General features: G+C 63.1%; 1 protein-coding gene across 1 annotated transcript in view; it reads left to right on the top strand.

The window, feature by feature from the left end:
• Positions 1 to 552: 552 nt before the first annotated feature.
• Positions 553 to 11,008, top strand: part of PTPRS (protein tyrosine phosphatase receptor type S) — a 94,007-nt gene continuing 83,551 nt past the window's right edge. The window contains exon 1 of the mRNA XM_032307167.1: positions 553 to 767. The gene's annotated coding sequence lies outside the window, so the exon portion shown is untranslated. The remainder of the gene's footprint in view (positions 768 to 11,008) is intronic.

Here is an 11,008-nt window from a genome sequence, read left to right as displayed (position 1 = left end):
CGACGGGTTGGAGGGCGGCTGGCGGCGGGGGCCGGGAGCGCTTTCCCCAGAAGCTGCGGCTGGAGCAGGAATCTTAGGGACAAGGGAAAGATCCCGGGGGAGCATTATTCCAGGCGAAGGACAGGCAGAGCCGAGGGCCCCGGGTGAGGAGGGGCGGGCGGCGGCACCGTCACGAGCCGGCCGGGTGCGGCGTGGACACCCGCGGGCCAGCAGTGGGTGCGAACGTGGACGCATTCGAAGGGCGCCGGGGGAGCTGGAGCAGGACCGAATGCAGGGCCCGGCAAGCACCACGCCCTAGGCGCCGAGCGTCCCGGGTCCCGCAAGCGTGGCCGGAGGAGTCCCTCGCGCTGACGCCACCGCCCACGCGTCCCGCGCAGCCCCGAGCCCCGCGCCCCACGTGCTCTCGCGGCCCTTTAAACGCCCCGGGGCCACCTGACCAACCGGCGCCGTCTCATTGGCCGGGGGGCGTGGCTGCCGCGCGGCTGCGCAGTGACGCGCGCGAGCCGGCCCCGCCCCGGCCCCGCCCCCGGTCGGCGGCGGCGGCGGCGGCGCTGGCGGAAGGGATGACGTCACCGGCTGGGGGGGCGCGCGATCCGGCGCGAGGGGAGCGCGAGCCGCAGTGAGTGTCCTCGCGCCGCCCGCCCGGCAGCCCGGCCGGCGCGCGCACGCCGCGAGCCGCTGGCGCTCGGGCTCCGCTCGAATCCCATGCAACAGCCAGGATGTGAAGCGGGGCAGAGCCGGGGGAGCCCAGCCCAGCCAGCCTCCAGGTAAAGGGCGGGGGGGAACCGTGAATTCGATTAAAATAAAATTGCAGGCGCTCCAGTGGGGGTCTCGGAGGCAGCGGAGTGGGCAGCGCGCCGGCTTTGTGCCGGGAAAGCCTGCACGGCCATTGTGCTCGGAGGGTGCCCGGCTGCAGCCGGCTGCACGCCCAGCCGCGGCGCCTGGCTAGCGGCGTCCGAACAATGCCCCGAGGGGCTGGGCCGGGGCGGGCAGGGGCTGCGGGGAGGGCTCTGCGGGCGGGGCTGGGGGGGGCTTCGCCGCGGCGGGGGGGAGGGGGCTGGGCTGGAATCGCCCGGAGCGCGGCGTTGGAAGCTGCCCAGCGCCGCCGGCTGCACCACCCGGGGCTGCGGGCGGGGCAGAAGCGCGGAGGGGGGACGCGCGTGTGTGCGGAGGGGCTGCTGGCCCCGGCGGCTCCCGGCCAGGCTCCCCGGGCGGGTCCTGATGGCAGGGGGCGCTGTGCGGGGGGAGGGGGACTCGCGGGCGCCCCGGAGTGGAGACCAGCCCGGGACGGGTGGCTCCAGGTGGGAGCGAGGGCTGACCGGCCGGTGCGCCCAGGGCGGCTGCTCTGCCCGCCGCCTTCGCTCTCCAGTTGTCTTCCCCCCGAGACCTCCGGCTCAACGGTGTCTCGCCCTAGCGCCCTCCCGGCCTCGTCCATCCCTGGGGAAAGGGGCCGCAGCTCCGGCACCCTGGCCTTGCCCCACCCTTCTGCGGCCCCGGCGCCCCCTCCCAGCCCCCCAGGCGGGGCGAGGCTCAACCCCCAGCCCCAGGGACTCCGGCGGACAGACGGACGGGCGCGCGCACCGGGCACCCGACCTCTCCTCGGCGCTGGGGGCCCCTTGGGGATCCCGGGAGAGGGGAAGCCGCCCCTTGAGCCAGCAGCCCCGGGGGTTTTGCGCGCCCCGGGAGCCCCCTTAGGGGCGGGGGGGGAGGGGAGGTGACGTCATCCAGGGGGGCGGAGCCGTCGGAACCCGGTGAAGGGGGCGCTGGGGGGGGCGTGCCCTGAGGAGAGCCCCCCGGAGTTAGGGAGCCGGAGCCCTGGACGCATGGGTTTCGGCCGGGTTGCGGCCAAGTTCACTGCTCCTTATGGAAATTTCTCCCAAATTTAGGATCCCCCTTAACACCCCCTCAAGTCCTGGACACTTCCCTCCGCGAAACCTCCTAAATCGGAGAACTCCCCTTCAGCTGCTTTTCTCCAGAATTCTCAAATCAGGGAGCCCTTCTGCAAACTGGGATTTTTTTTTCAGCCTCGGTCCGCACTACCCACCCACCCTCATCTAGAACCTCCTCCTTAGTGACCCTTCCCCCATCTCAGATTCTCCTCGGGTAGCCCTGTAAATGGGCAGCTTTTGAGAATGTCCCTTCCTCAAATTTAGTAACCCCCTAGGGACCTCATCTCCCAAATTAAGAAACCTCCCCAGCGCCTCCAACTGGGGGACACCTCCCCTCCCCTTTCTAAGGCTCCACTGGGATTCCCCTGTTCCCCCATCTCAGTCTGGGGGAGTCCCCGTTCTGAGCGTGGGGCCCTTCTGTCACTGGCCCAACCGCTGAAAAACCAGCCTGGCCGACAGAGCTAGCAAAGAGGGGGGGATGGTGTCTGGGTGTCCAGGTTGTGTATTAGCACTCCAAGAAGCTCGGACAAAGCTGGAGGGTCCCCGGGAGTCCCAGGGACAGGGACCCACCTGCTCTGAGCCCCCAGTGGCCTCCACCCAGACTTTGGCTGCTGGGATCCTAGCTTTCCCTCCATGTCCCCCCATCAGTACTGTTCCTGGGGTGCCGGGGGGGGGCAAGGGCTCCTTTTGTTTGGGGCACCCCGCTTCCCCCTCAGAGCTGCCTCCCGCCTCCCTTGAGAAGAGAGAGCCAGTCCGCGCCTCTACTCCCGCTGCTGCTGCTGGAGCTTTTATTAATGGCCGAGGGATTCGGTCGATTCTGCCATTTGCATAGCTCCCCTCCCCCTCCCAGGGTCCCTTCCTTTGTGCCCCCCTCCTCCTGCCAATCTTGCCCGCCTTCTGTCCCTCAGCTCTCTTCTTCCTCTGCCAGCTGATACTTTGGCTGCGGAAGGCAGACAGCTGGGGCTGGGGCGGCTCCTTCCCACCCCCACATCCCAGAGCCCACCGACTTGGACCTGAGTCTCCAGCGGCAGCCCCCTGCCCCCGACAATGCCCTCGGCGCAGCGTTTCTTGCTGCCTGCGGTCTGCGTGTGTCTCCGTTCTTCTCCAGAAAGCTTCGTCCTGCCCCATCCCCTGGGCCTGGGGGCACCTTCACCATGACGGTGCACTTCTGCTTGGGGCCTGGGCCCCCCACAGCCCCCTGGGGGTTGCCACCCGCCATACTCAATCGCCCTGAGACTTGGTATAATTGGGCTCAGGCAAACAAAACGTCGCGGGAGACCCGGCCTGCCTGGTGAGCTCATGCGCTTTCCTGTTCCCGCCGCCACAGCCGATGACATCGGCCCCCCGGGGGGTGACGGGGGCTGGTGCTGTCTTGCCAGTGGCTGTCCTGGGGGGAGAGGCCATGGCCTGGTCCTCTGCCCACCCCCTGCAGGAGATGGGATGGGGCATTCTGGTATGGCCCGGTATGGGCTTGGAGGACGCTGCCCAGGGTGGTCGCTGGGCTCCCCGGGGGATCCATCCTCCCCCCAGGATCCCTTCCAGGCCCCTAAGGTGGGCAGATGCTGGCTGCAGGGAGAGGGGTACCGAGAGCCAGGCACCAGCCTGCGGTCCGCATAGGTCATCGCCCGGGGACTGGTAGTTCTGTTTCTGTCCCCTCCAGCGGGCGTCCGAGCCCCTTCTCTGCCTGCTTCCCTCGGGGTTCCGGGTGTCTCCACAGGTCCCTGGGCCACCCTTGGAGACTTGAGACATTTTTCTCCCAACACTGGAATGTAGCTGTGGACGACGGTGAGAGGAGCCGGTATGGGGCGGGGGAGGAGCTCCCTGGACTTGAGGGACTTAGTTGCGGCATCTCCGTGGACGGTTCTGGAACCACCACCATTCACCCCTTTGCTTCTTCTTTGGGTCACACAGAGCTTGGGGCTCTGCCTGGGGCTCCCCGGACCCGGGGCCGGTGACAGAGATGGATTGGCTTCCGCTTCTCAACTTTCCGGGGCGTGACTCAGTTTCCCCTCCTGCCTTCCGGGTCAGCACCGAGAAGCGCATCACAGGGGTTGGAGTGCAGCGCTCCCCTTGGACTACTGCGTCCTGGAGCGGGGTGCCAGGAGACCTGTGGCTCTGCCGATTGCTCCAGCAGCCGAGTGGCCCGAACGATGGTCAGCGAGGTGGCCCGGGAGGGACCAGGGACGAGGGATGGGCGGTGTTTCTGACGCTCCAAGTCACAGTGTGACTTTTCCACCCAGGTGCCCCGCAGCGTTCACCTGCCGCCCGTGACTTTAATACAGCCGCCGTGCGTAGGGGGGAGAGGGGGGGCGTGTAGAGAGTTGGGGATCAGGAGGAAAACCCTAAAAATAAAGGTGGATATTTATAAACCCAGCGGGTTTGGGGGATAATTGACAAAGCTTAATGTTTTCAACTGAGAGCGGTGCCCCCACCCCGCCTTGCGCCGACTGCATTAGTTCCATTTGTGAAGTCATTCGGTGCCAGCGGAAGGTTCTTGAAGTGTCGTGGGCTCCGTGGGCGAGTTGCGGGCTGTGGTCCCCCTCCAGAGGTCTTGTGCTTCTGGAGGGAGGCAGGGGGCCCAGGCAGGGGTGCTGAGGTGCCTGGGGCCCCAACTTCCCAACACAACCTCCCGGCATCTCCTCCCATGGTGGGGGGGGGGGGCAATCCCGTTTCCCAGAACTGGCGAGAAGGAAGCCGCCCCTCTCCCTCTCCAGCGAAGCGGCCACACGTTGCCCTTGCTCTGTCCTTCCCCACAGCAAAGGATGCCTGGGTGGGGTATTTGGGGAGACCCCAGCTGCCTGCTGGGCAGGGTGGCTCAGCCTCTGGTGGGGACAGGAGGGGATGAGACGGTGCCTGGGTGGGATCCACAGGCTGATCCCACGGGAAATCTGCCATGGGTCCGTGGACAGAGTCACACTGTGGCCCATACTGGGGTGGGGTGGGGGATGGAGATGTTCTTAAAATTTTGTCCCCTCACCTGGCGGCGGTCTGGAACCAGAAAGCTGGGGCTTGGCCTGCGGGGCGGAGGAGAGGGAGCAGGGGGTGGCAGGGCATGGAGGTTCCCGGGCTTGTCACCCTGTCCCAGGGAGGAGGGACAGCCCAGAGACCCGCCCATCCTAGCTCAGAGATGCACGGGAGGTCCTGGCACCAGGGTCTCTCATGCCTGCCGGCGGGGGGGGGGGGGGGGGTCACCCTCCTAGCCTTCTAGAAGCTCCAGGTATGGGGTGTACTATGTGGGGTTTTTTTTTCTTTAGAGAAAGAAAAGACACTCAGGAAAAAAAAAAAAAAAAACCCCGACGTACCATTTCTGTCTTGTCTCTGGCTGATATTTCAGAAGCGTGGGGGGGGCTTGTGCGTGGGGAAAATGAAAAATCAATCGGCTTACACTTCTGCAAAGGCGAAAATTAACGAGCGGGCGGGAGTGACTCATGGACAGGGCCCCGACTTTTCTCGCACTGCCTCATTTTTGTCTTTCCTTTCCCTGCCCTCCTCCGAGGGGAGATGGCAGGGCCCCTGCCCCTCCTGGGGGCCTGGCCAGGCCGGATGTTGGGGGGTAGGGGTGCTCTTCTGAGCTCCCAGGAATCCCCCTCTCTGTCCCCGGGAGCCAGGTGTCCTCGGTCCTGCGGAGGCCAGAGGGATTCTGTACCTGAAAACACACCCGGGGTCTTGCCTGGCCTTTGTGTGTCTCTGATCACTCCCGCGGATTCCCACCCCCCCCCAGGGGCGGGGGTGGGGGTGGGCGTCTCGGAGCTTGGGGTTCCGGATTGCAGTGACCTCCGCCCATGAAAATGCTTTAACTGGGGCTTGATCGCAGTTTTTTTTTTCTTTTTCTTTCTTTCTTTTTTTTTTTTGAAGGGGCAGAATTGTCGCGAACTCCCTGGGATGTGTCTGCGGCTTTTGAGTTTTATATTTGGTTTTTAAAATCTTTGCTCTTAGCCCTTTTTAGGAAGGTCAGGAGGGTCCTGTCCTCCTGCGAGAACTGCAAATCCCAGCTCCCCGCCCCCCCCACCAGGTTTTCTCCTTTCTGTCTCCCTCCCTGGGGGGGCCTCACCTCTGCCCCTTACCCTCTCTGTGTGGGAGCCTCCTTGCCTGCGAAACAAGGTTTTCATGCCTCCGGCTTTGGGGTCCTGACTTCTGCACCCCTACTCTGCCAGAGCTGTGCAAACTCTCAGGTTGGTTGGCCTCTCTGTTTCTTCGTCTCTGAGATCAGGACTCGTTCACAGCCAGCCAGGACAGGAGATGCTTCTGGTGAAGGACCTCCCTCGGGTGTCTGATGCGACTGCGACACCCAGACCCCACGTGGCCCGCCAGCCGCAGCCCCAGAGGCTTAGAGGCCAGGGAACCCCGGACGGAGGGATGGAGGGAGGCAGGCCGGGTGCACAGGGGCTGGGAAGTTGCTCTATTGTCATGCTGTTGCGTGGGTGGAAATTCAGGGGTTCTGGGGAAGCGAGGTCGATGCGTCTGTGTGTGTATAATTTAATGCCGCTTGTAATTAATCCTGTGATCTGCAAATGAGGGGGTGTGGGGGGGAAATGGAAGAGCCACTCCGCCTTATTTGGACTTGGCGCCCGTGCCAGGCCCTGTGCAGAGAGCATTCCCGTCGCGTTTAACCTTCACGCCCTGCCCCCCGCCGTCCATGTGGCAGTCATGCGTGGAGCCCCATTTTGCAGATGGGGAGACTGAGGCCCAGGAACGGTCTTCTCTGGCACGAGGGCACACAGATAGGTGACAGAGCAAGGAGTCTCCCTCCCTGGGGGGCAGTGGATGCTAGACCTGAGGTCTTAACTCCTGGGGACGGGCCTGGCTCTGTCCAGTTGTCCGAGAAGTCGTTTGGATGCTGGTCCACCCGCTGGGGTTCCTGAGGGCCCCTGCGTGGACGCTGGGGTTCCCAGCTGCCTTCCTCGGAGGGGGAGAGCGTGGATGCTGGACTGGGCTGTCTGGGGCCCGCATCCCCACTCCGGCTGTGTGATGGGGGCGAGGGGCTCAACTTCTGTCTTCCCATGTTCTCGTCTACAGAATGGAGAATCGTGGTACCCCTCGGACGGCATTGTTGGGGGGAGAGCGCCGCGCTGACACATTGGCTGGACCCGCCCAGCAGGGGCTCCCCAGCAGCCCCCCAGTGGGGTCCAGCCTGGGAGGGATGTCAGGATGACTCAGCCGCTGCAAACTGGGGCGTTCCCCGTCACTGGCTGCCTAATCAAGGCCGCCCCACTTCGCAGGATCGGAGCCACGGGAGGCCCGGCGAGGCGGACGGGGAGGGCAGGCAGCTGCTGCGCGAGACTCGGGCACCCCCGAGACCCCTGGGAGGTGGCTCCCCGGCTTCCAAGGCCCCGGGTGGGTCTGAGCCAGCGTCCCCCCCTTCCCAGAGGGAGGTCTCCTCTTTGACAGCAGCCCCGCAGAGAGGCGCCCCGGAAAGGGGTCCGTGTGCAGGCTTGGGGTGGGGCCATTCATTCATTCATTCACCAATTCATTCCTTCAGTCAGTCAGCGTCTGTGGACGATGGGCCCCCAGAGACCATGGAAGCTGGACTCTGGGTTCGAATCGTATCCAGCTCTGCGGCTCACTGGCTGTGAGGTCTCGGGCTAGTTCTGTAACCGACCCTAGCCTCGGTTTCCTCATCCAGAACCTGGGGGCTTCGGCACTGCTCCGCGCTGGATAGGGGTATTGTGATGGCTCTAGGAGCTCAGATCTGCCTGGTGGAAAGTTCTGTGTATGTTCTTTTTCCTTTTTGTTTTTTGTTTTCAATAAAAGCGAATTGGAATTAAATTCTGGGGATACAGCGGTAAACAAGGCAGGCTCGGTCCCATGTTCCTTGGACCCTGCAGGTTATTGGGAGAGGCAGTGAGTACTTAAATAAACAAGTAGGGTCGCCTACGGTCAGTTGGATTCTGCTGAGACAGGAAATGCGGGAAATGCGGGCAGGACCCGGCAGTTCACCGCAGTTGTTCTATGGGTGGGGGTGGGGACACGGGGGACTTTCTGAGGGGCTGACCTCGGTGTTGAGACATGCAGGCACTGGGGACAGCAGCGCAAAGCTGGGAGGGACCTCTGGGGGCAGGGTGAGGCGGGCTCACCACAGGGGCCCTGACACTAAGCTCTTCCTTTAAGGTTTATCATGTGGCCAGAGTTTGCTGGAAGACCCCCTCAGCCCGCTGCCCCGAGCTTGGGTGTGATGTGAATATCGTTGCAAACAGAGACCCCTGTAGGGAGATGGGGAAACATCACTCGGAACAGCCATCAGGCCAAGGCACAGAGAGGGAGAGGAACCAGCTCGAGACCACACAGCTACGCCCGACTGCCAGTCCTGCCGGCTCAGGGCAGGAAACTGAGGCAGGAGGATGTGGCAGAATGTCCTTCTCCAACCCCAGTGCCCATCCAGGCTGGGCTGATAATGCCTGTGGGTGATGTGCCCCAGCTAGGCCCCCACCACCCATCCTGCCGGCCAGCCCCCCATGGCTCCACAGCCCCCATCTGAGCAAAAGCAGAAAACCCCGATTTTACACAAAATTGCCCCATTTTACGTCCTGGGAGCATTCTTTTCCTGAAAACACCTGCCTTTGCCAGGTGTGACCTCAGCCCCTCCTGGGCCTCTCCCTGAGCCTCAGTTTCCCGGGCTGTCCCATGGGTTTGAGACTCCCTGCCCCGGATGAGTTACTCAGAGGGCCTGGGCGAGATAACTCACGGGGAGGGATGAGGACAGCCCGGGCCAGCGTCCACACTCGATAAACGCTGGCTCTGATTATATTAATATTGGTCATAATGATAAACTTGACTTAGATGAAATGCGGCGCAGAAGGGAGCCTGCTGGTCCCGAGGGGCAGGGCTATGAATTATCTTCTGGCTGCAGGACCCGTCCCTCAGGCTCTCTCGTCTTCTCCAGAACACAGCTCTTGGGTCTTGGGCCGGACCTTATCTGTAGAGTTTGTCCCAGCGGTCTGTAACCAGGGGCAGTTGGGCTCTCCCCGGGACACGGGACCATGTTCGGGGACGTCTGCGGTCGTCAGGACTGGGGGTGCTCCTGGCATCGGGTGGGTGGGTCAGGGATGGGCGCCCAGGATGCCCCCCCAAAACGATCCAGCTCCAAATGTCAGTGGTGCTGAGGGTTAGAAACCCTGACGCACGCTCCAGACCTGTGGCGGCGAGAGAAACGCGGCAGGATGGCTGTTGGCTTGCCCGTGACCGTGAGCCTCCCGCGCTCTACACGGCAGTGCGGGACGCGGACGCAGGGATAACGGATGGGTCCCCGTCACACACCTGTCCCGGCCCCCGCTGCCCAATTGATTTTCAGAAGTAGGTAATTGCCCCTGAAGTGCGGCCTCTGGAAAGCGTGGCCGGCTGGGGCTGCTAACTCGGTGCTGGGTCTCGAGTGTGGAGGGACTGCCTGCGGTGTAGACCTTTTTCCTGCTGTTGGCCCCGGGAGCCTGGACTCTGTCCTCACCGGGAAGGGCTTAGGGAGGCCTGAGCACCCGAAGTGGGAATCCTGGCACAGGCCCCCCCACCCCCGGCCGCGTGAGGCGACCCTGTTATTCTCCCCCACTGAGAGCCTTGGTTTTCTCATCCGTAAAATGGGGACACATTCTGCCTGCTGTGTCGTGAGTTTTCACCGGTGTCATGTTGATTACCCCCCCCCCCCGGGGCAGCTAGGTTGCACATATAGGGGCTGAATGACTGTACCCTCCCCACGGGTCATCCTCATGAGGAATTGGAGAGAGGGGAGGACCCCCAACCTCTGATTTCCCAGATGGCTGCCGCAGAGGGGACATTGCCCAAACAGGCATTAAGTCCCCCATCACGGCCCCCAGCCTCACGCCTGGCCCTCCAGCCCCCTTTCCTCCGCGCACCCTGAGAATAGCTCCCACAGTGCCAGCCGCTGCCCCCATCTTGCAGATACGGAAACTGAGGATCGGGGGCAGAGGAAGGGACATTGCTGCTGGCCGGTCTGGGTTCCTGATCCGTGCTGGCCTCTCAGGAGCTGTGTGACTTGAGGAAAGTTGCTTCACTTCTCTGGGTGGCACCCCAGACCCTCTTCTTACCAGCCAAGCCCCTCCAGGCTCCTGTACCCCCTCCTGCTTCTGTCCCCCGCACTCATTCCGCACCAGCCGCGGGGACCTCCTTGCCCTCTCCTCCAGGCCTCCGTCCTTGCCGGCCCCTCTGACGGGAGCTCCGCTTCTGGCCAGGCCGGCTAGTTGGCTCGTGTCCCCAGCATGCCTGTTTTACACTTTTCTCAGTTGCTGTTGTCTGCCCCATCCGCTGCCCCTTCCCAGAATGCGAATTCTACCAGGCTTTTCCTGGACAGGCCTGCCTGGCTTCTGGGAGCCTCCGCTGTCCCCCACGAGCATCGGCGTGTCTTGGCGTTTTTTCCCGACAGGGAGAGCCCTGCGTCTGCAACTCCCTGGGCAGAGAGGCCAGGAGAGCAGCTCCCTCATGGAGATGCTGTGTGACCTTGGCCACTTGCTTGCCTTCTCTGAGTCTCTGTGTGTCTGAGATGTCCGGCACAGAAGCAGTAACGAGAGGGTGTTGAGAGCCAGGGGCCCTGAGCATGGGTGTCCGGAGGGCAAGGGACCCTGAAATAGTCTGTGAGGTTTCCTGTCTCTTGGGGAGAAAAGAAGTCCAAAGGCCGGGGACCCCCAAAACTGAATAACAGCTGGGCTGGGGGCTTTCGGGTTCAGCGGGCCCTGATGTTCATTTGGTATCTGTGTTTCTGGCCAGATGCGTAGAGACGTTGCTGAGGAGCCACCAGGAGCAGGCCGGGCTTTCTTTTGAGGCTCATATTTGGAGTTTTGGAACCCACAGTCAGGTCTTGGTTTGGCCTCGTGAGCTGTGTGTTTCTGGGTCTGTGGATTCACCTGCCAGAGGCTCTGTCTCCTTGTCTGTGAAATGGGTGTGAGCGGTTTCTTGGGCGGTCGAAAGGGTCCCTACTGAATGTGCTTGGCAAGTGCTGGTGTGTCGAAGCCCCCCTCCCCCCATACTTGGCTAAACATCACCGAATATTCCATGGTGATTAACCCCTTCTGGGAGGAAGTTGGGGGCGTCAGTTACATACAGAACTCGGAGGACGAAGGCTTTGGGGCTGCTGGAAGGTGGTTGGGCCCATGTCTGGCTTCTCCCAAGGGTGTCCA

Source organism: Mustela erminea, chromosome 1, assembly GCF_009829155.1.
Source record: "Mustela erminea isolate mMusErm1 chromosome 1, mMusErm1.Pri, whole genome shotgun sequence".
Taxonomy (NCBI): Eukaryota; Metazoa; Chordata; class Mammalia; order Carnivora; family Mustelidae; genus Mustela; species Mustela erminea.
This window is presented reverse-complemented; position numbering and strand designations above follow the sequence as displayed.